Here is a 5,777-nt window from a genome sequence, read left to right on the forward strand (position 1 = left end):
ATATCTTTCATAGCCATGCAGAATTTCTCTTCCCAATCTATCTTGTTTCATTTATTTTTTTCTTATAGGTGGAAATGTCAATGGCAGCTTGATGAATGGACATGGAGCTGAGATGAGATTTCTGTGCTCCATTGCTTTCTGTGTCCAATCTTGGTGTTTTCCACTGTGAGACCCAGGCACTTAGCTGTGTTTAGCAATGGTAGTATGGCTGTAGTTCACAGCCTACAAGAGACTGCTATGGATCCTGTGCTCTGAGTAGCACAGAGCAGTTCAGTGTGTGACAGGGTGCAGAAAGCAGTTAATCGGGACCATCAAATGAGACTGTAGAGCTAGATGATTGAGGTAACAGGCTTAATATCTAAGAAACCAACTGTGGAAAAAGCAAGGTAAAAATTGAATAGGAATTTTACTGTGGCAAAGCTGTGACTTCTGAAAGCATCTACAATGAGATCAGGATTTGAGCGCAAAACAAAGTCTCAGAGGAGAATGCCAGTAACTAAGATTTAATATTAGACAGAGATTATTAGATGCACTGAAGTAAACTAGTTACTGAAGTGTACTGAATAGTGGATGTGAGAGACTTTTTCTTTAAGAAATAGGAGCAAAAACTTTGTAAAGAAGGGATGTAGAACCTGAGGAAAAAAATTTCCTTGAAAATGAAGACAGGAAAGAAGTCCTGCAATGGAAAGGTTTCATGGTGGTGAAAACTGTGTCTGGACTGTAGCAAACAAAATCTCAACACCAAAAAGTGAGAAAAAACAGGTCAATATGTTATCATGCTAAAAGAAAATTTGATATAATGATTCTTCTGGATTTAACTTTGAATTCCTACCGCCTTTAGATGATGATGCTTTTGGTTGAGATAACAGAATCATCCATCTGCTTGCAGTTGTGTGTATTATATAAAGGAATCATCCAGATCTCAGTGGGTGTTTTTGGGTCTATATATCACTGGTGTCTGACAGCATTCTTGTAGGCTGACTTTGTCCTCTTGCTGAATCAGCCTAATGCTTTGGATAACAAAAATAATTTTTTCTAGGAGATACCTCATCTGTGAAATCACTAGTGATACTAGCTAATTAGGATTACAGAATGGCTACCTCCTATCACAGAGACATGATCAGAAAAATTCAGTGGTGATTCTAGTGTAGCTGGGGAGGTTTTTCCCAGGAGATTAATTGACAGAATGAAGCCCCTATGCCATTTTAAAGGCCCAGGTGAGATTTAAAATCTAATATCATGCTCCATTTTTGTCAACATACTAAGGAAAAATGAACTGAAATCATATCTGAGGATGTAGAGTTTTTTAAGGAGATGAAGAATGTTAATCTCAATATAAGAGATTAATCCAGCAAAAATTAAACATGAGGGAAGATATTACTCTATATGAGTATGCCATGGTGGCAAGCAGGTGAGAGAGAACTGGTGTTTAGGATAAAAGAGCTGAATGCCATGGGAACAGGTGACTATCAACCACTATGTGTAAGTTGAAGTTGGAATGAGAAGACAGGTTCTAACTCTCAGAGCGCAGTTCTGGGCCAGTCTTCCAGGGGCAAGTACTGAGGGCAATTCACCCCCAAAATGCTTTAAAGATAGAACTTGGAGGGTTTCTGAAAGTGATTTCAATTTGATTTGTCTGCAGGGAGCTGACCTAAGAGGTCTCTGGCAGCCCTGTGAACAGACCATATACCTTTATCTCTTCCTTCAAACCCTTTTGGAGAACTCATTTATTCTAGTCAATCTTCCCTGTATTACTTACCACTATTCTCTCTCTGCAGTTTCCCATGCATCCCATGCTTTGTCTTCGTTTCTTTTATATGGTGTGTTATTATGAACTCCACAGCACATTGAAGTTATTTTTCATACAATGGCACTTGTGTTCATAGTACTATATAGATGATTGATTAATTAATTAATAGTACCATCTGGAGTATCAAGCAGTAACAACTATATAATCATCAGACTTTCACAAAATATTCTTACTTGAAGGGATCCACAAGGCTCATTGAGTCCAGATCTTAAAAGAATGGCCTGTACAGGGATTAAACCCAAGATCTTAGGGTTACTAGCACCATGTCCTAACAATTTAGCTAATCCTTCTTTAATTTCAGACTTCTAGACAAGTTTTCAAGTTTTCTAAGTTTTCAAAATATAATGAAATTTTAAAATTTCCTCAAAAAAAAAAGGTATTATGAATGGAATGAAAATCTTATACTACTTTTGTATATGAATTATTATATTATTATATAAACCACTATATATAATGCAGATGAAGTCTATATATAAAATAATTATTAAGTAAAATAATCCAAAATAATTGGCCAAAGCCAATGACCTTTAGAGGAAATCAAGTGGGTTATAACCTGGAAGTGCACATTTATCTAATGCCTATGGTACTAGCAAAAAACTCAGTCACTTACTGTTATTGTTTATAGTGCCGAGAGGGATTATTCTGACTTTCATTTTCATTGTCTGCATAATATTTCTCCTCGGTTTTGGAGTAGTCTGTTGTCTAACAGTGAAGGGCAAACACTATTCTGATGTCTCTGAAAATGGGATTATTGGCCTGTTTTTCCCTGTCCTTCTGTGTCACATCCTTCCCTAATGTGGAGTAATTTAAGCAGTATTGACAGGGCAGCAGCACTGTAAAGTGCTATTCATGCCCAAGAGCCCCAAAAGCAATTTTCCACAGAACCTTTAAAAAGCAGCAAGAGTTGAATGAATAACCTAAAAATCAGAATTCTTGACACATTATTAGTAGTCATTCATTGAAGCAAATTTAATTGCTTCATGCAAATTTGTTTTAAAGAGGGTAAGGGTGGATAGGTACTACCTCTCCTGTCACAGTAGTCACACTGATGAGCTACACATACTGTTCCCCTGACCTGTCTGTCGTTTATGTAATCACAACAATTAGAGACTCACTAAACTAAAACCTAATTTCCTCAAATAGAATTTATGAACGAAATTTCAATGAATGTTAATGACAGAAAGAATAAACATAAAGTTTATTCCATTTCTATGATCATTTGGGACAAAATGAAGATTGACACTGTCACCAAAATTCTTAAATGCCCCGAGTTTTGAACTGATTTTAGATAATAAATGAATTAATGAGTATGTTTTTAAATTAAAAAAAAAAAAAAATTAGCAGGGATATGTAGTACCATACCTGATATGGTTTTGTCTAAGAAAAAGTGTATTTTTTCTCTATATAACAGACATATTAGATTGACTTGACAACATTTGGGATTGAAAATCTTGTCACACAGTAGTGTGAATTGCAAGATGGCACATCCTCTTGCAAAGGAAATTTTCCTGATTGAAAGCTATTTAAAAGTCATCACTTGAACCACAATGTCTAATGTTGCCACTAAATAATTTATTGAGTATTTCAGAATAATTTTCTCTGCAATGCTATAATAGGTATAATTTATTCAGAAGCCTACTTCTAGGAATCATTATTAATCTAATGCTTATAAATGTTATCTTAGTTTAAGAAATTATAATGAAAAAGGTACTTTACAAATTGCTACTGAGCAGCACCTTCTCCATTTATTGATGAAGTAGCTTTGTTTCATAGAAAAATTTTCTGAAGTTCTCAATAAGTTTTCCTGTCAAAGATATTGAGAAAAAGATCAGCTCTGCTGCCAGTTTAACGTAACATATTTTTGTGCTACTTAACTTACACTTTTCAGAAGAAAGAGAAACTTATCAGGTAGCTGAACTGATAAAACTAGAGGAGAAAGAAGAAAAACCTGTCTATATATCACAATAACTGGACTGAATATTTCTTTGTGGTATGCAGAAACCCTTGATGAAGTGATTAATATATTTCTTTTAAGTTTCTGTTTGTTTTTTTTTTTACATTTACTACAACCTCATATGTTTCTGTATAGTTGAATGTATATTCTTCAGTCTTTGTTAGACAATCCCTAGGGCTGATACACTGACTAGAAACACAGGGTCAGGCTTATCACTGTCTTTCAGCAGTACAAAAGCAGCAAACTTGCCAAAACTTGACACAAACTAAGTTTTTTGTTTGTCAATGTAGATGGTTTCAGAGTAACTTTGTGTCACTGCAGAAAAAATAAAGAAACAAAACTTGCCAGTGAATTTATCTTCCGGTTACAAATTAAACTTAAAAAGAAAAAGGTGGAGAAAGGCAGCTAGCTTCACCCCTGTGGGTAAAGCCTGAGCTTTTGCCATTGATTTTAATGTCTGAAAGAAAGTTGATGCCAGGTTGTTGCTATAGCAAGAAGACATTACAGACCTGATAGAATTTCATCCCACTAACAATTTTCTCCATGGACCAAGATTTTGGAGCCTTTTATTCTCTGAAAATGGGTATATGAATCATATTTCATTCAAGAGATATGTTCAAGTTTTTACCAAAGATCTCAGTTTCTTATGCTAGGGAGTTCACCACCCTCTTCTTCAGCTCAGAACTCAGTGAAACTTGACATTTTGCTTTACAACTTAGTCTTACAATTTTAGATCCTAGAGTGATTTACAAGTGTGAATTTACTGCTTACACATCCTTGCAGTAGATATCATTTATGACTATATACTGAGAATCACTTCTTATAATGTTACCAGTATGATACTGGATTAAATTAAAACTGATCTTCACCTTTCAATGTCCTTTCTAAGCAAAGATGAAGGTCATCTTTACTCCTCTATCTGGCTATTTTTCAAAACATATTTCGAAAAAAAGAAATCATGTCCTTCATTTCTTGGCTTTATATCTCTCATGTGATTTAGACACAGACAGTCTTTGGTGGGGAAAACTATGATCTGAAGAATTTTGTGCAATATTTCCAGCAGTGCATGAAGCAGCACCTATCTTACAATAGTTTCTGCAGAAGGGACTCTTGTGCTGGTCTCTGTGGCTCTTCTGAAGAGAAAACCGCTCCTGCTTATTTAAACAGCAGGGACTTTTTCATGTGAAACAGGATCTGACCCAATCTATCACTTGAAAAAACAGCCATAGCAAAATGGAAGGCCCAGCTTGCCTGTCCATATTTAACATCTTCTCTTGCATATGTTCTCTGCCAGGTCCTCCAGATGAATATTTTGGGTTGCCTATGTTGCTACTGTTGAAAAATATGCAGCCAATGCACTCAATCTGCTGTATCAAGTATCATGCAAAAATGAAAATAGTTGAAGTATTTATGACCAGGCAGAGCCCTTGGGATATTTTCCTGGTCAAAACCTGAATTATTTACTGATATTGTAACATTTTATTTATGGTGAGTTTGCTGTTTTCTTTTTCAATATATTATTCTTTATATTGAGTTTATATTTACACATCTTGATGTAGACCCTCTAAAATTCTTCCATTTGCCAAAATTTTGCTATGTGGTAGGGAAATTCTGAGTTTCTTGATGAATTGCACAAGGTACAGAAACTTAAAGGTGACATTATTCAGACTGTTCTTGCCAATCTTGGACAAGGAAGAATTTGGGTTTCCTGACGTTACCATGCTGATTATTTCATATTGATTTTTTTCCTTAATATTCTTCTTGCATATGCAAAGGAATTATTATTCCTTTTAATGTTTCCACATTATTTTCAAGGTACAACACCTTTTTTATTTTTTAATAAATCCCTAAAAATGAGCAATGTATTTTATGGATATAAAGTTAGCAGAGAGGGAAGGGCAGCTGTCAACCTACACCTGTACTCAGGATGGCAGGTGTTCTGTATCACTTGGTGGTGACAATGCTGGTTTTTTTAATACAGCCCCATTATTTCCATGTTAGGGCCTAAATCCA

The sequence above is a fragment of the Cyanistes caeruleus genome, chromosome 4 (genome assembly GCF_971803275.1).
Source record: "Cyanistes caeruleus chromosome 4, bCyaCae1.hap1.1, whole genome shotgun sequence".
Lineage (NCBI taxonomy): Eukaryota > Metazoa > Chordata > Aves > Passeriformes > Paridae > Cyanistes > Cyanistes caeruleus.